The sequence below is a fragment of the Cynocephalus volans genome, chromosome X (genome assembly GCF_027409185.1).
Source record: "Cynocephalus volans isolate mCynVol1 chromosome X, mCynVol1.pri, whole genome shotgun sequence".
In the NCBI taxonomy this organism is placed as follows: domain Eukaryota; kingdom Metazoa; phylum Chordata; class Mammalia; order Dermoptera; family Cynocephalidae; genus Cynocephalus; species Cynocephalus volans.
Window position 1 is genome coordinate 75,074,361 of NC_084478.1, and position 22,143 is coordinate 75,096,503.

Below are 22,143 nucleotides of genomic sequence, written 5' to 3' on the forward strand. Positions count from 1 at the left end.
GCACTCTTTACAATAGCCAAGAGTTGGAACCAGCCCAAATGCCCATCATCAGATGAGTGGATACGGAAAATGTGGTACATCTACACAATGGAATACTACTCAGCTATAAAAACGAATGAAATACTGCCATTTGCCACAACATGGATGGACCTCGAGAGAATTATATTAAGTGAAACAAGTCAGGCACAGAAAGAGAAATACCACATGTTCTCACTTATTGGTGGGAGCTAAAAATTAATATATAAATTCACACACACACATACACACATACACACACAAACCGGGGGGGGGGGAAGAAGATATAACAACCACAATTATTTGAAGTTGATACAACAAACAAACAGAAAGGACATGGTTGGGGGGAGGGGGGGAGGGAGAAGGGAGGGAGGTTTTGGTGATGGGGAGCAATAATCAGCTACAATGTATATCGACAAAATAAAATTTAAAAAAAAAAAAAAAAATCTTTAATTTGTTTACCCCTTGACCCAGTGAGGAATAAATGTGGATAAATGTGTAGAGATGTATGCATAAGGTTATTCATCACAATGTTGTTTTATAGTGCAAAATTGAAAATAACCCAGATTGTCTTTGATAGCAGAGTGGTTAAATAAACTATGGTACATCCATGCAATAAAGCACTATGAAGCCACTTAAAGTGGTGAAATAGACCTATATTGATTGACATGCAAAAATGCCTAAGGAATACCGTTGAGTGAAAAAAACAGATTATAAACCAGCATGTAGAGTATAAATTATGGTGTGTATGTATTTGTATGCGTGTCTGTGTGTGTTATCCTAGACTATATTAATAGAAATATCATTTCTAGAAGAAGGGAGGCAACCGTCCATTTCTACATTAGGCACAGTCCTTCAGAGTCCAGCTTTGGGCATGGCATGTTAAAAGGCACATAGATACATGACAAATTGGAATCTGTCCAGAAAAAACTAAGTAGGCTGGGAGGGAGCAGGACCCTAGTCAAGGAAACAGTTGAAGAAGCTGGGGCCAGAGAGGATAGAAATCCCAGGGAAACTGATTTTGAATTAAATAAAAGAAACTCTTTGAATGCCCCAGCTCTCTGGTGATTGAGTAGGCTGTCTAGCTAGAGATGGGGAGTGAGCCTCTCATCATTGTATGTGTGTAAGGGGAGGGTCAAGGAGTCAGTTAAATGACCTCTGAGTCAGTTACCTTCTAATTTTTGAGAGTCTCAGACTTAACAAATGTTGTGGACTTGCACTGTCTGCATGGGGCTGATGGGAAAGACAAGGGCAGGGGCCCCAGGAAATAAAGTCCTGTGGGACCTGCAATGAGTTAGTGCAATGGCCATAGTCAGCTTGGCTTCCCAATCCCAGCTTCTCAGAGAGATCTCCTCTCCTCTTCCCTGGCCTCCCAGGCCCACAGGCCCCTCCCTTCTCCCATAGCATCTGACCAGTGGAAACTGCAGGGCTCATTAGCAGGGAGATTGAAACTCCCCTCCTCCTCTCTCCTTCTGGGTCAGAGAGTTTAAATTGGCTTTTATTATTAGACTAAATAGGCAAATGGTTACCTAGATGATATGATTCCAAGGGCACTAGACCTACTCCTCTGTTTCAAGATATCTCCCCAATGTCTTATTTTTCATTAGTGCTTGGTCCTTTAAATCTTGAATGCTTTCCAAAATTCCTTTGCAAAAATGCCAATAATTCTGGGAAGGTAATCACCTTAAGCTGCCAGGAAAGGGGAAGGGTGGGGAAGGACTTCTTTATTCTGCAGAGGGCCTCTGCTGAGTGTGTAGAGGAAGTTTTGTATGCTGAGAGGCTGGGAAAGGCAGGGCAAGGAGGAGGCTTTTGGGGAGGAGGTTTTCTATCCAGGGGCCCAAGTACTCTGTGGTTTAAAGCTTAGAACAACTATACTCAGTAGTTCCTAGACCCAGCTGCACATTAGAATCACCCAGAAAGATTTTTAAAAATACTTAATAACTAGCCAGAAGTTTCTGATTTAATTAGTCTTGGGTGAGGTCTGGGCATACTTATTTTTGTAAAACCTCCCAAGTGATTCTAATGTATGGCCAGGACTATGAACCACTAAACCAAGAGAAGCCCAGTCGAATGTAATCTAGCTTGAGGGAAAAGAAACAGGGGTTGTTTTAGTCTCCTGGCCTCCTGTAGGACAGGACCCATGGGGAAGGAATGGTGCTACTCCACTGCTCCCCAACTACAGCTCCTTGCCTCAAGGGAGATTGAAGACTGGAGGGCTAGTTATTTATGCAGGGTGACCAACATTTCTGATTTTCCTGGGACTTACCTGGTTTTAAAACAGAAAGTTCTGCATCCCCGGCAAATTGGAAAGATTAGTCACCCTACATAGGGTGATTGCAAGTATTTAAACCTTAAGTCATTTGAGCACTGCCTGGGACAACCACTTTATTCTCTCCCTCAGTTTTCTCTTCTATAAAATGGGGCTAGCCTTTCAATACCGTTCTGACTCTTTCACTGGCTGCTGTAAAATGGAATAACATTAGTGAAAGGGCTCAGCGATCTGTAAAACACTGTGCACATTTGTGGATGGAATGTTATAAATAATAAGCAGTACCTGCCAGGCTGAAAAGGTCACAGGATGCTTGCCAGTTAAATATATAACATCCGTTATGGTGGCTGGCTGGCTCTCATTTATCCTTTTCTTCTCTCCCATTGGTTTCTTTACCTCTTCCTCCAACATTTAAAAAATCCTAGGATATCAGAGCTGGATGAGAATCACCAAAACCTTTCAATCCTATTCCACGATCAAACAGATGGAAAGATGGAGGCCTAAAGAAGTAAAAGAACTGATCCAAGATGATATAGCTCACAGGCAACAGTGCTGGGGTTCAAACATAATAAGCCATGATATCCAGGCCTCTTCATTCCAGAGTTGCATATCATGGTCCAGCCACCTCTCTGACCCCATAAGCCCATATGTCCTTTTTGGGGCATTGTATTGTACTTATCCCACAAACATTCTTTGAGTACAAAGAAAAAAGGAATCCCAAGAGACTGTGAAAGCTTAAGGCAGGGAAACCAAGTTCAGCCTGGTGAAGTGACTATGGTCAGGGAGGACTTCTCAGATGAGGTAAGCTGAGACAAGAAGAAAAGTTCTCTAGGTAAACAGTGGGGAAACCAGCAGGGAAGGACATTCTAGGCAGTGGGAACAGAGGAGTCAGAGAACATGGCTTTTTAGTCCAGTCCAGGCATTAGTATGACTGGAGAACAGCATGATGGGGTAGCTGGATAGCAAATGAGGCTGATCATGTGTGCCCTGCTAAAGAGTTTGGACTTTAGGTTGTAGAAGTCAGAACACTATTGAAGGATTTTAAGCTAGGTTCAGATATTTCACTCTCTTTAACCACTTGTAACTCCAGGGCAAACACAGAGAGAGATTAACAAAAACAATGGAAAAGCTACAGTTACCCTCAGTCTCAGAACAAGACTAACACTCATTCTCCTGGCCCAAACTGCTGAGTACTAGAGCTGACGCCTAGCCCTGATCATCCCTGGGATACTGGGCTGGGAGGAGGCCCAGCCCCACCCTCCTCTGTCTGGTTTGAGTCTAGGCTGAGCCTTGTAGACTCTGGGCTCAGGCTGGCAGGCCTTCAGGCCATCCCTCCCAGAGTGTGCTTCCCAGGCTGCTCTGGGCCAGGAGCCCAGGACTCTTCTGGCTCTGGCAGATACTGCTCCCTGGCAATGCATCCCCCAAGATCGCTGCTTTGGTTCTTGTTCCCATCTGTACCATGGAGTTCCTCCTGTCTGCCTTCTTGGCTTCATGTAATGACTCTTCCACTTCCAGGTCCCCATAGCAGAATTCTCTTTTTTTCTGCCGTATGGAATTTCCCTGAAGCATGTTCATGGGGGAGTCGTATGTCCAAGGCATTGTAGGAGTACAGAGAAGGGAGTTTCTGTAGCGGGTTGGTGTGGGGGTGGGGCAGCTTCACAGAGAAAATGACATTTGACTTGGGTTGTGAAGGATAAGTAGGAGTTGATCAAGTGGAAAAGGATTATAAAACTCACGGAGCAGAAGGCTGGAAGGCACAGAGCTTTGAATCTACATGGGGATGCTTACATATGACTCCAACAGAGGAAATGCATGGTGGGGTGGGGAAGAGCAGGGATGGAGGAGGGAACGTTGAGAAGAGACTGCTCAGCTGCCTCCTGGCCTACTCCACCACCATGGTTCATGGGTACCTCAAATTCACCATGTCTAAAAACTTCATCTTTTTCGAGCTTCACAAATTGGTCCTCTTCTAGAGCCTCTAATCACTGAATCCTATCTATTCTGCCTCTTTAATCTCTGTATAGTTTACCCTCTTCTCTCCATTCCTAATACTACTGTCCAAGTCCAGAACTGAAGAATGAGTATGCTTTTTTCTTTTTCTACAATGAAAACCAGGCCTCCCTTCTCACACAGATTCAAGGATGCTCAGAGCTAAATTCATAGCTCAACTGTGTGAACCTTAGTGGCTTCCATGTCTGTACTCTATTCTTACTAATATCCCCTCCTTCCTCACTCCCATCAACAAGGTTTCTCAGTTTGGAATTCCTGATCCTGACTTTTCTCATCCTGATTTTAGAATTTTATTTATTTTTATAATTTTATTGCTTTCTGTGGTGAGTTACATCAAATCATTTGTGGAATGAGTTAATAGATGAGTTGAAAAATGGCTGGTCCACAGGAGATAAAATAGTTCAGATCATCATTATCTTTGCCTGAGCTATTATGATGGCTTCCAAACTGAGTTTCATATCCTCCACTCCATCTCATCCTCTCCATTCTGTTTTCCTCCAACCTGCAACATTATCCTTTCTAAAAACAAAACCTGATCAAACCACTCCTTGGCTTTAAAACCATTAACAGTTCCTCATTACCCTGAGAATAACATTCAAGACCCCTAGTATGAAGTACAAGGTCTTTACTGGATTTATTCAGTGAATTTATTACCTCTCATTCATTTGTACTTATTGAGTACCAACTATATCATGTGCCAAGCACTGTGCTCAAAGGCACTGGTGTTCAATAGTGATCAAAAACAGACACTGTCCCTGCTCTCATGGAACTTATGGTCTACCTGGGGAGACTGACATTAATCAACTCAAGACTCAATAAAGTCATGTGCTTCATAATCATATTTTGATTGACAACAGACCACATGTATGACAGTGTTCCCATAACATTATAATGGAGCTGAGGAGGCCTGGCTGGTTAACTCGGTTAGAATGTGGTGTTGATAACACCAAGGTCAAGAATTTGGATCCCCTTACCAGCCAGCAACAAAAAAATAATAAAATAAATAAATAAATAAATAAATGAAAGATTATAATGGAGCTGAAAAATTCCTATTGCCTAGTGACGTCATAGCCATCTTAACATTATAGTGCAACACATTACTCATGTAGGAACAGTAGGCTATACTACATAGCCTAGGCTGTACCATCTAGATTTGTATAAGTACACTTTATGTTTCCACAATGACGAAATAGCCTAATAATGCATTTCTCAGAAAGTATCCCTGTCGTAAAGCAACACATGATCGTAAATGTATACAGTTGTTCCTTGTAGAGGGTTAGAAATCTTGATTCTCATTTGATTTTAGAATAGGGTTTTTAGATAAATGCATGTATGGGACAAAAGTCTCTGGTCTGGTCAGGGGGCCACAGCCCACAGATAGCCAGGCAACAGCCCATCTAATCAACTCTAATCACTTCTCAGGTATGGGACTGTATACTTTAATGATTTTAGACCTAACAGGTGGTTGTCATACCAATCCTGTTAAGAGATTTTAAGAATTGCTGTAGGGAAAGATGTGAAAAAAATGTTTGCTAGGGGCAAGCTGTCTGTTGGGGGAAACTTTAGAGGTAATTATACTTAGATTTTATCATAAGAATGCAACTTTTGCTTAAGGAGAGGTTATACTTTAGATAATGATTGCAGTTTGACCAACTTAGCTTTTCACAAATTGCACTTTGGAATGTCACATTGTTAATTTTACTAATGTTACTAGTTTCCATTGCTTAAGCTATACTTAGCCATAGATAACTTTTGTAACACTGCCCACGTCTTTGTGTCCTTTTGTAATGATTGAATCAGCTGATTTTTCTTGTGAAACTTCCTTGTCTTTGAAATAAAAAAAAGAAGCTAACTTTGAATTGGGGCTGTACCCAGTTTTCTCCTTCTAACAGGGGAGTTACTGGGGTACAGTCCCTTTGGGCTTCTCATTGCATTCATGATGCTTTGAGTAATCCTTTTTTCATCTCTGTTCCACAGTGAGAAGTGTAACAGTTCCTTAGTATCCATGGGGATTGGTTCCAGGGCCCCCCATGGATACCAAAAATCATGGCTGCTTAAGTCCCTGATATAAAATGGCATAGTATTTGCATATGATCTATGCACATCCTCCCGTATACTTTAAACCATCTCTAGATTACTTATGACACCTAATAGAATGCCTACACATGATTTTGTTCACATGGATTCAAGGTTGTATCTGGTGTGAGGCAAATTTAAGTTTTGCTTTTTGGAACTTTGTGGAATTTTTCCCCTTGAACATGAGTATTTTTAATCTGAGGTTGGTTGCATCCATAGTTGTGGAACCCATAAATATGGACAGCTAACTGTACTTACAAACTATGATAAGTTCTCTGGAGGAAAGGTGGCTAGTTCTCTAAGGACATATGGCAGGGGTTCTGACATATGGCAGGTTTTAGAAAGTTCCACAGAAGTGATATTTTTCTAAAGGAAGAACTGGATTGGTGCTAACTAGGTAAATGGCGGGGGTGGGGAAGTGTGTGCCCTCTGCAGAACAAATAGTATGCAAATGCCTTTGTGGGGAATGGGTTGGAAGATGTATGACAAATTTTAGAAATAGAAAGAAGGCTAGTGTGGCTGGAATTCAAACAGAGAAAGGGAGAGTTGGTTGAGGGATATGCTAGAGAAGTAGGCAGGAGCCAGACTGCAAAGACTACTTTTTAAAACCATAACAATGATTCTGTTTTTCATCACAAAAGCAAAGGAAAGAAGGCTATTGAAAGCTTTTAAGCTGGAAAGTAACATGATCAGATTTACATAATGAAAAGATTCCTCTGGCTGCTTCTTGGTGAAGGGATTGAAGGACAGCCAGAAAGGATGTGGGAAGATTAGTTGGGAACTTGCTGCAGTTGTCCTTTTGACTTGCCTGGGACCAGGGGAGTGACAGTGGACATGGAGAGAAGCAGGCAGATTTGAGAGCTATTTATTTAGGAGGCTCGTTGATAGGACTTGGAAATAGGCTGAAATGGGGATTGGTGAGGAAGAAGGAGGTGTTAAGGATGACTCAGGTTCCTGGAGGCGGGCAGGTTTGAGAGGGAAGTTCAGAAGGGTTTTTGGAAATGTTGAGGTGGAAGGCACCTATGAGGTGGAGCCTATTCACCACATGGACCTAGTACTCTTGCCTCATCAATCTGCTTGTAGATCTGTAAATTTCTATGATCTCCCTTGCTTCCTTGACTCTGTAGATACTGTTCCTTCTTCCTGATGCACCATCTTCATTACTCCGTCCCCAGTCCCAGCCTCCCAGCCTTACATTCTAGGATAAAGGTGCCTTAGTCCACTTTTGCTACTATAACAAAATACCTGAGAATGGGAAACTATTTCTCACAGTTCTGGATGCTGGGAAGTCCAAGATCAAGACATTGGCAGGTTCAGTGTCTGGTGAGGATTCAGTCTCTCCTTTCAAGATAGCACCTTGAACATTGTGTCCTCACATGGCAGAAGGGACTGAAGGACAGAAAAGGGCCTAGCTAGTTCCCTCCAGCCATTTTATAAGGCTCTATTCCCATTCATAAATGCAGAGCCTTTATGGCCTAATCACCTCCTAAAGGCCTCACCTCTTAATACTGTTGCATTGGGAATTAAGTTTCAACATGAATTTTGGAGGGGACACAAACATTCAAACCATTGCAGGAGTAGCTAGAGGAATGTTTCCAAGAAGTGAAGGAGCAGGGTGTGTGTGTGTGTGTGTGTGGGTGTGTGTTTGTGAATATAGAATTGCTGAGGGAGTGTACTAGTTACAAGTGTGGGCCCTGCATCAGAGCATCTGGGCTCATATCCTGCCATCTTCAGGTGCCAATCACCTTGGGCAAGTTACTTTCTCTTAGCTTCAGCTTCCTTATCTATAACATGGGGATAATAATAATATCTATGATTTGAGATTGTTGTAGGGATTAAATGAAATTATAATGCACATCAAATACTCAGTAAAGTGCCTGACATACAATAAATGCTCAATAAATAGACCATAATTATTGCTGTTAAATGATTGTGTGTGTGTTTGGGAGGGGTGGGCATGGGCAATGAAGACACTTGTCTACTTAGAAAAATCCAGATGCATTTTGACATGTGGCAGGAAATGAAAGATGGGGTCTGGCTGTGGATAGGGAGAAAATGCCAAAGATCATACTGTCCATAAATCACCTAGCGAGCGCTCAAACCTAGGCCGGGATGTCAAATCCTGCGACCTTTCTTCTCACCTTACTGCTTCTTTTCAGTAGGAGGAAAATACAGAAAAAGTGGTTGTTAAAAGGCAGAGTGTATCACTTTAGCAGGGAGAAGGTGGAATGCTTAGGATGTGGTCTAAGGGAAGAGATAAAACAGGTCCAATGTGTGCAAGCTTGTGTGTAAGGGAGCAGTGGGGGGTAGGTGCTAGTTAAAAACAAAAACAACAAATATATTACTGGGTCTAGAGAGCTGAATTTTAGTTCCAGCTCTTATACTCATTGTCTGTGTGGACTTGGGCAGGGCTCATATTTTCTTTTAGCCTTTCTCAGTAAGGGTAGGAATCCCTACCCTGCCAAAGTGAGGAGCAAATGAGATAATAAGAAATAACATGTGGGAAAACAGACCATCACCACCACCATCCACAAATAACCTATGAACAAATTCCTGGCATTGCACATGGCACACATCAGGTGCTCCTGAAAAGGTTCTTAGGTGAGGATCAGCATCTGTGTATACATAGGTGTGAAAAAGGAGAACATGTATATATTCTTGTGTGGATAGACAGGTGGCTGATGTAGAGTCCGCAGGTCTCTTTTTTTGAGGAATAAAAGATGTAGGTGTTCCCAGGCTTACAGCTTCTCTCTCCTACCAGGTGCTGGCTAGGGAGGGGTTGGCCTCCTTTGAGCATAGCCCCTTGGATAAAATGTCACCCTACATTGAAGAGCATTCTAGAGGAAGGATATGTAAGGCATGCTCAGGCTTCATTCATTTATCTAAACCAACCAATATTGAGGTTCTACTTTGTGTCAGTACTCTGAGCCTTAGTACACTGCATGTTGGAACTATGATGGTGAGCAGAACAGACATAGTTCCTGCCCTCATCAAAATCATCGTGTAATGGGGGAGTGTAATAATTTTCTGTGGCTACTGTAACAAATTACTATAAACTTAGTGACCTAACAACACAAATTTATTTTCTTTTAGTTCTGGAGGTCAGAAGTCAGCAAGGCTGAGTTCTATCTAGGGACACTAGGGGAGAATTCATCTCTTTGCCTTTTCTAGCTTCTTGAGACTGCCTACATTCTTTGGCTTGTGGCCACTTTCTCCATTTTTACAGCCAGCAATGGTAGGTTGAATCTTCACATTGCATCACTCTGATCTCCTCTCATGCCTTCCTCTTTCACTCTTCCACTTATGTAGACCCTTGAGATTACATTGGGCCCATTAGTGTAATCCAAGATAATCTCCCCAACTTGAAATCAGCTGATTAGCAACCTTAATTCCATCAGCAACTTTAATTCCTCTTTGTAATGTAACATAACATATCCATAGGTTCTGGAAATTAGAATGTGGGCATCTTTGGGGGGCCATTATTCTGCCTACTACAGGACGGTAAATATTAAACAAGTAAATACATTCATAAAATACTCATACATAATTGCAAGCTATAATAATTGCTGTGAAAAAACAAATCTCTGAGAATAACGGTTTGTTTTTTTTTTTTTGGTGGTGGGGGCATTCTATTTTAGAAAGAATGGGCAAGGAAAGAAGTGATATTTAAGCTGAGACCCGAAGGAAGGAAAGGAGCTAGCCATGCAAAGAGCCAGTGGAAGGATGTTCCAGGAAGAGTGTACCAGGCAGAAAGAACAGCATCTGCCAGCAATGGCAGGCTTTTTCCATCTGTGATGGGAAAACAGGTATGGACCTGAACAGGAAGTGAAAGCAGCATCTAGCCTTGCCTAGGAAGTGGGAGAGCTCAGGTAGCCTGAAACTTTGCAAAAGTAAATGAGATGATAAATCAGTAAATGTGATGAGGTGAAGGGGTTTTATTGCCTCACCTCCATCCTTAGTGCAGTCTATGAGGTCAGAGCCCTGGGGATGGGAAGCAACTGCCCAAGGCCAGCAGGCAAGCCCATTACCCCCAGGGTGTGCTATGCCGATCCAGCTCCTTAGAAGATGGTGGCAACTAGAATGTGGAGCACCAGAGGGCTGGGCACCTGCAGGTCAGGGACACAGCCAGCCAGTGGGTGGATCCACACAGAGGCCTTTGCCCAAGTCGTCAGGATGATCTTATCTCTATGGCCAGCTTCATCAATTAGGAGGCCCGGAGCTGAAAGGAGAACACAGGCCACAACCCTTGCCTTCAGAAGCTTTTGTTGCAGATAAGGAATCCATGTTGCAGGAGAAACAAGAGCTCCCCAGATTCAAGATCAGCTGCTGGACAAGAGAAGCCTGCATTTCTCCTGGGTCTCAGATCCTGCCCTGAGCCATGGTAGGTACTTGGTTCAGGTTTGCTCTCATCAGAGAGACCTACCAGCCAGCCTCTGTTCCTTTTTTCTCCTCCGTAAGAACCTCTCAGCTTCTATTTTCAGGAGATATCCCCAAAGCAACAGAACTATAGGACCATTCACCTTTTTTACTAACTTGCTTGATCCTTATTGCTCATGAGTCTAGAGACCCAGAGGAAAGAATACTGGCCTTGTAGTCAGGAGAGCTAGGTTTTTACCTGAGCAAGTTCATTCACTCTTCTTGGCCTTAGTTTCTTCATGTATATAATGGGGACAGGTAGCCTATACAATGTTAAAGGTGTGATGTTTTAGGATTCTGATTCCTGTTTTTATCCTTTCACAATGATGAAGGATCCTGCTCTAAGATTCAGTGGTTCTATGAGTTAAACACAGGGCTCTCTCTCTCTTTTCCCAAACATTCTGATACTCAGAATAAATGTCTGGATGTCTTTGGATCCAGTCATCTGGCAGCACAGTTAGGGCATTGTTGACCTGAGGAAAGCAGAGCCAGATCTCTGGGTCCCCAGTCCCAAAGCCTTTAAGAAGTGAAGGTCAAGGAGTTGGGAGCAGTGCGTGTGAGGGGAAACTGGAGAACAGCTCTTCTTCCCCTGCGGCATTACACCACCAGCACCACCTCCTCTGGAGCCTCCGGATAGGCACAGGAACACATGACATGGCTGGCTTGAAGGGGCACTTCCAACCTGGGGAGGACCTGGCATTTTCCCCACTGAGACACAGCCACATATAGGCTCGCAGCTGCATGTACACACATGGCTGGGCTGAATATAAACCAGTGCCTCTGGCACAGTGGGAAGTAGGTAGAATGCTCTTAAAATATAATTAGGGATGTTTAAGACCTGCATTTCTCAGATAAGAGAATGTTCAAATGTTTTCTGGTCTGAGACTGGGGTCTAAGGAATGAGAAAAAGTGTTTCAGGAAGATGAGTGGTGGGAGGAAGCAGTTACTACATATTGGAATGACCTGGGTACACATTAGGCCCAACAGCACAAATACAGGCAAGTGGGAACATAAACAAGCAAGCATGGGAATATATAGACAATGCACACTTGGCCAAACAGAAGTACATCTGGATCCTGGAAGACTCTGGCACCTACATTTACACACCAAATACACATAGCTATGATCACCTTTTTTTTTTTTTTTTTTCCAAATGTGCAAGCACTTTATGGTTTGCAAAATCACTTTACATATCCAACCTTACACATCCTTCTGACACCAATCTTGGGAGGTAACTATTATTATTACCTCAATTTTTACAGATGAGGAAACTGAGGTGTGGGTTAATCAGTTGATTTACCTGAAGTTATCAAACTAGTAAATGGCAAAACTGGGACTAAAACCAGGTCTTCTGGTTACAAAGTCAGTGTTCTTTTTACTATCTCATGCTGCTTACCAGGTGACACTTTCTCTCTCTCTCTCATACACCTACAAAAAAAAATCATGTAGCATTCTTGCTGCATATACATAAAGGCATATGCTTACAAATAAAGCTTATGAATAAAGCTGTCAGCAGGATTTATTGGACTGTGCTCTCATGAAGGCCTCAGCTAAGGTGGGGAGGGGTCTGCTCAAAGCCCTGAGCCATCCTCCTTTCTGTTCCTTTTCCACTCACCCATGGGCTCTTTTTTCAGAGCATTGGAGATGGGAGGTTTTTATGTTGGGCCAATAATTTCAATTGGCCCTGCTGAGATGAAGCCTTTGATCCCCATACCACAACACTTAGGACTTGGGAAGTGGTGAAAAAAATACATTATTTCCGCAACATGTTTCTTTGTCTCTCCCACCAGGCAGAGAGCTCTGTGAGGGTAGGAGCTTCTGTCTTTTCATGTCTATAACCACAGAGCCTTGTACAGTGCCTTGTGTACAGTAAACATATACACAAAAATTTATTGAATGAATAAAATGAATGGATGAACAAAAAATAAAGTCAAAAGGCCTGGTTTCAAGTTCTTACTCGTAGTGCGAGCATGGCCAATTGACCTCACTTCCTTGAGCCTCAGTTACCTTATGTGTCAAATATGGATTAACACCTACTCTGTCTACTTAAGTTATTCTTAGAAGTGAATGAGATAATGATTTGAAAGTGGCCCTGTTTTCACTTGAGGAATTTTAGCATATTGGTTTCATAGACTCTCAGAGTGTAGGAATCTTCTCTTCGACCTTCCAGAATATGGGGCCATCCAACCTTTGTTCACACAGCTCCAGTTATGGGGACCTTATACTCCCTGAGTGACTCTCTCCAGTTTTGCACAGCGGTGAGCATAAGAACCTTCTTCCTTGTGTCCCAATGTAGCTTTCTCCCACTGGCCCCAGATCTGCTCCTTGTCATTCAGAAGTCCAAAGACATAGAAAACATCCCACTGAATCTTCTCTTTTCAAAATTGAACATTAGATCCTTCAACCCTTCCTCATGTGTCATGGGTCCCAGCCCTTCACCAGCCAGGTCACTCTTCTATGGACAGAATCCAGTGTGTATGTGTCCCTTTAAAGTGGAAGTCCACAGCAGGATACAATTCTTCAAATGGGGTCTGACCAGGGAAGAAGAAGGAAGCACTGTTCCCTTCCTCCTGGACACTAGCCTTTTAGGTTTGAGTTAACTCTCCTGGAAGCCACAGCTCACTGTAACATTTATGGGGTTTATTATCAAGTAAAACCTCAGAGGTCTTTTTTGCCATGATGCTGCTAAGCCACATCATTCCTGTCTTTTCCTCATGAGGTTAGCTGTTTGGACTCAAGCACAATCTTTACATTTGTTCCACTTTTACCATTATTTCGACTTGTCATAAACTTTTTGGATCCTGATTCTGTTGCCCAACGTATGTACATTCTCTTCCAGATTCTTCTTGTTTTTCTCTTTTCTTCTCTTCTTCCTCCTCTTCTTCCTCCTCCTCCTTTTTATCTTTTACTGTTTTATACCATTATAAAAGTAATTCATGCTCACTGAAAAAAATTTAAAAAATATGTACATTAATAAGTAAAAATTTTCCCTTTACTCTTCTCATCAATCCTAGTCCCCTCTCCAGAGATAACCACTGTGATCAGTTTGTTAGGCATCTTTCTCCTTCTCCTTTTCTGGGAACTTATAAACATATGTGTAAAGACATGGATATTTAAATTAATACACGGAATCATACCATTCATATTGTTCTGAGACTTAATAGTAGATCAAAAACCTCTTTTCATGGTAGCTCATGTTTTCAAAAGGCTGAACAGCATCCTGTTTCACAGATATACCATAATGTGTTTATTAGTCTTCTAATGATGGACATTTATGCTGTTTCTCTTATTTATGGTAATATCGTGGTGAATGTCCTTATAAATGCCTCTTTGTGCACAGAGTGTTTCTCTAAGGCAGACTGGAAGCAGAGCTAGCACAATGTGTGTGTGTGTGTGTGTGTGTGTGTGTGTGTGTGTGTGTGTGTGTATGTGTGCGTTGTTGTTGTTGTTGTGAGTTTAGAAAGAGGGAGTAATGAGATAGGAGGCTCTTTTCCATTGGTCTTGTCTCCTAACATGAGAACTTGAGGCAGTGTAAGGGGGAATTTGGGCCCATAGAGAATCTGGACATAATGCAAGACGACAGGCGTGTAGGGCTGGAAATGAAAATGGTAATTCCCTCTCTCCTCTGGCCTTAGCTGAGCAATCTGTCCTGAGCTCCAAGGATATGCCCAGTGGAAGTGTGCTGGGCTCCTCGTGCGTGGAACAGAAAGTGATTCCTTTGTGGGAGTGTTTACAGCCCAGCCTAGGATGGAGGAAAAAAAAAAGCAGTGGTTGACAAGACAAAGCAGGATGTGGAAGGGAGGCCAGATGAGCACTGCAGATCTACTGTGGGCACTACAGGAGCCAGGGGGAGGCAGAGAGCACAAGGAGGCTGGAGAAACCAAGGGGGGGTTTCATGTAGGAGGTGGGGCCCTGGAGGACCAGGGACAAGAACGAACACACTGTGCTCCTTGCGGTGACAGTAGTCTGGCTGGAGGGCAAGGCCTGTGCTGAGGAGCCATGGGAGGAAGGAAGAGGAGGCTGGGAAGGTAAATGTTGTGAGTTGGGGCAGGGGGGTCACCCACCAACTCTAAGCACAGGTGAAGGCTGTATTTCTGAAGATCACCGTGGTGACTGTGTGAAAGATGGTCTGGACGGGGCAGCCTGGAGGCAGAGACACCAGGGAAGAGCCTGTTCCAAACAGTTCAGACCTGAGTCGTGAGGGCTGACCTAGGGCACTGGTGGTGGAGACGGGAGGGAAAGAAGCTGTGGAGGACAGTCAGACAGAGAGCAGGGCTTGGTAACCAATTGCAGGGGTCAGGCAGAGGAGGGTTAAAGATGATAACACTGTGCACACAGAAGATGGTGCTAACAACAAAACCAGCAACAGATACAGAGCTGCTGGGAAGCAGAGTTCATAGGGAGGAAGAGGGTTGGCATCCCTCACAGAGCAGAGCCTCACACAGAACCTAGGACCTAATAGGCACCTGGTCACTGCCAGAAGCATGGGTGGGGTGAAGGAAGAGATGAAGTTTCCTTCTAGGTGTATCAGTTTGAATGGCAGGTGGCTTACAGACCGGCCGTATACCCACTGGACTGTTTTCTCTCTGGGCACATGCAGACTGGACACGTATGCATGGTCGCCGATCAGTGGGGACAGGACTGGGGACCAGGAAGGCTCTTTCTGTGGGGCTAATTTCATATTCAAAGAAGACACTGGCTCAAATTGAATTGATAATTGGCTGGCTGGGGGAAGCTTTTGAAAAGCTTCCAGCTTTATTAGAGGAAAAGCCAGCGAGGAACTCTCTGCTCTCTCACTGTGGTCCATTAGTGTGATTAATAATAAATATTCCCAGGCACTTGATACTGGCAAGATGCCCTATAAGCATTGTTTATTATTACTCCCCGCTATCTCGAGCTATGTAGTCTGACCACTAACATGCAGGGGTGATACAAATCTTAAAATACATCTCCTTCCTCAGGTATGTCTGGTCAAAGCTCACAACTGAGGTCACAGGTTCAGGCTTATGGAAAGAAGGTGGATTTTGGACCCATACGACCTGGGCCCAGAACCCAGTCCCACTGTCAACAAACTTTGTGACTTTTGGATAAGTCACCTCACTCCTCAGAACTTCAATGTCCTCATTTCTACCTCTAAATGTTCTTGTGAGTGTTACATGAGTTTAGATACTGAAATGGCCTCCCTCATTCTCTGCACATGGTAGGTGCCTCATTAATATGATCTTCTCTACTTTCACTCAAACTCTACCTTCTGTTTCCAAGAAGTGGGTAGAAGGCTGAGGATGGTTAAAATCAAAATTTCTGTACTGCTGCAGTTTGTATTCTCAGCCATATTGTGCCATGAAGGGGTCTCTTTGGGGAGACAACAGTATATTCTTCAGCCTATTCTCTTGTTTGTGTAAGGGGCACAACTAGTCACATGTTAGGGTTACTGACCCAGGGGAAGGGAGAGAGAGAGAGAAGGCCTTATAATGTGTGGCTTGAAGCTGATGTTGGTCCTCATCTCTCTCTGAGACATTTCTCTTCTGTGAATGGAGGAGAAGAAAAGCAGCCTCAGAGGGTTAGTTAATTCCTTCTCCAAGGATAAACCAAGAGAAAATTTACTGAGTGAAGCAGAAGAGATCTAATGTAGATCTAAGGAAGGATTTTCCAACAATGATAAAAATGAAAAGCAGCCCTGAAAGTTCGAGTGATGGGGAACTTTCACCTGCTACCATTCAATATATAGGTGGAGGGGATTTCTTTATCCAAAGTATCCTTGGGACTTAGGACTGCTCTCCAACCTGTTCCTCTCTGTTATTGCCTCTCCTGCATGGCACTGCACTGCCTCCTCTGAAGGAGGAACAAAGCAGAAGCTTCTTTATTACAGTGAGCTTAGATCTAGGGTGGGGACGATACATGGGGAAGTGATTACAAGTCTGATTTCATTTCTCTCTTGAGCTTGGCATAGGCTTTCACATAAATCAGCCTTATGCAGTTCTTGCTTGCCATTCCCTTAATTTCGATACCCAGACTTGCTGTAGCTCTGGAACAATCCCGGCCCCCAAGAAATACCGAGCCTTTCCAACTGGACCCAAGGTCTGGTCCTAGAGTCCCAAATCTCCTTTTTCGTCTCTTGCCCCCTGATTCAGATGCCCCCAGCTTCCTTGGACTCCAGCTCCAAAATGTCCATATACCACCCTCTGCTCATACTGGCCCTAACCTAGCTTTACTGCTTGAAAAAGAACTGCCTGTCCTTCCTTGAACTTTCTGAATTCAGCTTGTCTAAAAATCCAAGTCCCTTCATACCTCTTATTTCTCTATCCTAGGGTAGCTAACCTGTATGTGGCTGTTAAGCTCTTATTCCCATGTTTTCCCTCTACAAACATTGGCACAAACCCTATCATATCTAAACCTAATTGTGGGGATTACTCTGGCCCCAGGAAGATTGATCTAACTTTCTTTTTTTTTTGGTCGTTTTTTCGTGACCGGCACTCAGCCAGTGAGTGCACTGGTCATTCCTATATAGGATCCGAACCTGCGGCGGGAGCGTCGCCGCGCTCCCAGAGCAGCACTCTACTGAGTGCACCACGGGCTCGGCCCAGATTGATCTAACTTTCAATTCACACAGGATCACAGTAGGGGGTAGGGTGGGGGTGGGGGGTGGGGGGAGATCAGAAGTTCTGACCATATAGGCATGAAGTGGTTTACAAATACGTAGGAAACAAAGCTGTGTTTCCCTGGCCATCCTGAAGAACAAGAGAGTACCTCAGCTGTCTCTGCTCTGCTCTGGAGACGGGGCTAACAGAGATGAGTCCCTCCTAGCAAGAGGGTTTTGAGTCTAGCCTCCAAGCAATGCCCAGCTGCTTGACCATAATGACCATAAGCAGATTCTGTCTGGTGAAATGGAGAGGACAACACTACTTCCCTGGTTCTAGCCATCAAAATTTCTTGCTTGTATTATTGCAACAGCTTCCTAACTGAGCTCTTTGTCTCCTCTGTCTCTCCTTGAATCCATTCTCCACATTAGTTATCTGGCCTTGGGTAAGTCCTTTCCTCTTTCTTCTCCCCTGACCTGGGCTGAGGGCTGGACTTCACAGTCTCTGATATTCTGTTTCCTCCATTTCCCACACTTCTCCTCCTCTTAGGTCCAACCCTAGCTTCTTCACTCAGCCCCTCTTTCCCCCTACTTTCTTAGCTCCCCCTCCCTCTGACACCCACCCTCCACTCCTCTTTCCTTTTCAGTAGTGTGTTCAGCGGCTTGACATTCTCTACCCAACTCTTCTGTATGTCTGGGGGACGGGGGGAGGGGGTTGGCATGGCAGGTGGGGAGTGACACACAGGGAGTTTCCACTTTCCAGAAAGTCGGAGTCTCCAATCAACTTTTCTTTCAAACCCTTTAGACATTTAGTCCAGTGCCAGGCCCCTGTGGGCTCTAAGTGAATATGGATGAAGGAATCAGTGAGTTCCTTTAACTTCTCGAGAAAAAAAGGGCCATGGCAGTATCAAGGAGTCTGATTGGCTGCCACTGCTACCCCTGTTGCTAAGGCTTTCTAGTGAGAACTACTCTTCCTCAGCACAACTGCTCAAGGAGACTGTTTGAACTTTCCAGGGCTCTTTCTCTGGACAAATGTTCAGCTCAAGGAAATGGTCTTGGCAGGGAACTTTGTTTACCCTAGCACACATCAATGAATATTGGCAGCAGTGAGAGAAACTGAGGCACATTGATTCATGGGCTCTGTTAAGCTGGAAAAGCAGAGGAGGGAATAGGACTACTACTTCCTGAGTGCAAATGCAAGACCAGCCCTTATGCAACCCTGCTTGGCTCATCTATCATCCTAGGGAGTGTACTTCCTTTCTCATCCTCTTATGTCAGAGTGGGAAGGAACTTGGTAGCCTAGGAGTCTAGTACTTTCTTGTTACAGAAGAAGAAACTCAAGCCCAGAGAGGGGGAGGGACTTACCCAAAGGTACACAGCGGTCACAGGGTGAGCTAATGGCAGAGCTACAGAGTAGAAGCCAATTGTGACCACCCCTCTCAAATGTCCTTTCCACTGTCCCAAGCTGGCTTGTCATCCCTCACAAAGGCACTCAGACCATGATTCTTTTTTAATTTATTTTTATTTTTTATTGAACCATATTGATTATACATATTTTGGGGGTTCAACATTGACATATGTTGATCAAATCAATATTATTAGCATATATACTATTACAAATCATGCTTATTCTTTTTGCCCCTTATCAAATCTCTCCCCATCCCCCCCACCTCTGATAGCCCTACATTTCTTCCCTCCTTCTGAAAGAGTACAGTTACTCTGTTGATTTGTTGCCTAGATGATCTGTCCAGTGCTGAGAGAGATGTGTTCAGGTCCCCCACTATTATCATAGAGTAGATGCTTCTTCTATCGCTCTGGAATGGGCTTTATGGAAAGAGACATCCTCTTCTTTTCTTTGGTCTCCACTGGTGACTCTCCTTGTGTCAATGCACTCGAGTGGCTGGCGGGCTACCTGCATGGTGATTGTGGCGTCTAGCTGCTTTTGGCAGCTGTGGCTGTTGTGGTGGCTGTGGTGGGCCACCCACATGGAAGTGGTGTTTTTGGCATGCTCCTTGCCTGGATGCAAGAGGAGTGGACAGTCCCTGGCTCCATTTGTTTTTACATTCTAAGATGTTGTTGCAGAGCAGTTGGGTGGGAGGGGGAGAAGGGAAGGGGGAAGGAACTAGGGTGGGAGAAGGAGGAAAGAGGGAGGGCATGGTTAAGGCCAAAGATACTCCCCCTCACTCCCAGAGGGGAGAGCAGAGGGCTTCCAGTGGTGGCTTGATCGTTGCTGGCCTGAATGCAGATGTCACAGGGGTGTGGCTGAAGCCCTCAGACCCCACCACCCTGACTTGGAGGACCAGGGAGCTTCTAGCAGTGGATCTCTGGTCATTGCTGGGCTGGTTGTAAATGTCAGGGGTGTGGCCGAAGCCCTTGGTCCCCCACTGCCCTGGCTCCAGATCCTGAGGTGTTTCCTGCAGAGGCTCAGTGGTCATCGCTGGGCTGGTTGCGACTGTCAAGAGGGCATGGCCAAGGCCCTCGGCACCCCACTGTCCTGATTTGGGGGCCTGGGGTGCTTCCTGCGGCAGCTTGGTGGTTGTCGCTGAGCTGGTTGTGGGTTTTGGGAGGCTTGTTAGGCCCCTGGCCCTCCTCTCTCCCTGGCTTGGGGGCCTAGGGGGCTTCTGGTCCTTCTAGGTTTTATAGGTGTTCTTTGGTGAAGTGAAACTTTTCTAGGTTTTATAGGTGTTCTTTGGTGAAGTGAGACTTTTCCTTGTTAATATCAAACTTTGTCTCTGGTCTGTCGGTATTTTGTTTTTTCTTTCAGTTCTGTGTTGGATTATTCACTGTTATCACCACTTAAACTCTGCACTGGAACTAATTTGTTGTCTTTTGCTTACTCCTAAAATGGGGGAACTTCCTGTGGGGACCAGCACTTGAGCCCGGTGGTTGAGATAAATCGCTGCTTTGCTGCTGATTCCCTGGGGAAGGCTTTTTGTGCAGCTCAGGTTTTAAAGGTTGACTTTGTAGGTACTCGTGGGTCTCGTGAAGTCTGGTACACCTGGGTTGTGTAGAAACTCTGGTCTGGACCTGAGTCTTTTCAGCAAACTACACACCTGCAGTTCTATATTCCTGACTAGTCTACACAGAGTGGGCCTGTGCTGACTGGACGGCAGATCAGCTTGTCCTTGTTGTGCCCCAGTGTTCCTCTGGTGGCCCGTCTCTCACTGCCTTTACTCCAAACACTTCCCATAGGACAGGCAGTACCAGTCCCTTGAGATGACTCACTGCCTTGAGTGACTCCTTTTTTCAGTTGTCTGTGGCCTCTCGCTCCTATGTGGGTCCACAGGAACCGTTAGTGGTCTTGCTGGCCTGAGGGCCACCAAGGCCCTCTTCACCTGTGCCGCCTCTAAGCAATTTCATACGAAGGGCACAGCTGTGGCTTTTGCCAGCTCTTGCTCTGTGCGCTCACCAGCTGCACCCTTGACTGGGCTCAAAATGGTAGGAGCGATCCTTTCTTTCTCTCATCATGGCTTCTCCTGCCTTCATGTACTCCATAGGTCTCTCCTCCTCTTCTCCTGAGCTCTAGCGGTCCCAGCTTGGCTGTTGTTGCTTTTTAATAGTTGTGAATTGTTTGATTTGTGGTAGAGAGTGATGCTGGGGACTGTCTATTCCACCGTCTTGACTGGAAGCCTCAGACCATGTTTCTGCGTGGTTGCCAGTGGAGAGGAGAAAAAAGGACTGTGGCCTTTGTTGTAGACTCCAACCTCATTGAAGCTTACCCCCAACTGTAACTGTTGAGGGTGGGAAATCCTATTATGGTAATTGAAAGGAGGAGCCTTGAAGAGGTGATTAGATTGTTAAGGCCATGCTCTAGTGAATGGATTAAAAATGGTGGTCAGGGGCATGGTTCTGAGGGCTTTAAAAGCAGAGCATATGAGAGGTTAGTCTCTCTCTGGTCTCTCTGCTCCACCATTTTTGCAATGTGATACCATACTGTCACTGAAGTCACCACCAAAGAAAGCCTTCACCAGATGTATTCCCTGGACTTTTGACTTCCTAGCCTCTGAAATTGTAAGCAATAAATTTAATTTTCTTTATAAATTACCTAGTTCCAGATATTTTGTTATAAGCAACAGAAACTGACTAATACAGCCAGTTACTTTCAAACTAAAACTCAGAGTGGTTTAACCAAATGACTGTTAGTCTAGAACACTGCCATCTTGAGATTCTGTGACCACGACAAGAAGTAGAATGGGAGCTGGCAGACACACCCCAAGGGAGTGATTGGGGGTGGGGGGATGCATCTAACCTAAGGGAATTATAGCCTGAGCAGAAAGTACATGTGTTGGGAGAGGAGCTAAAGGACTAGGTCATGGATTTGGGGAAGGTGGAGACTGGGATTTGGAGGAAGGAAGGTGAATAGAGGACAGATATGTGGAAAAGGAGCTCAATTCTGATGAAAATAAGGACTTGAGCAAGGATTGGGGTGGAAATACGACGGTGAAAGAGTCCTACAGAAGAGAATGGATGAAGTGAGCTGAAGCATTTTAACCAAGATAAGAGAAGTCTCCGGGGGAAGTGGGATCCTCAGATCTCTGGGAAGCTGTTAGGGATGGCAGGGGATCTCTGTGGCCCTAGGGAGCAGAGCTAAGATCCACCGGCGGAAGCCGCAGAGAAAAGGAGTTCAGATATACAGTGGAAGAACTTTCTAAGAGTCAAGGCTGTCTTGAGAGTAGTGAACGGGCAGATTGGATAGGTACTGAGCTCTCCGTTAGTGGAAAGTTGCAGTCAGGGGCTGCATAAGCATCTGCCAGGGTGCGCCCCCAGTCTGGTCCTGAGC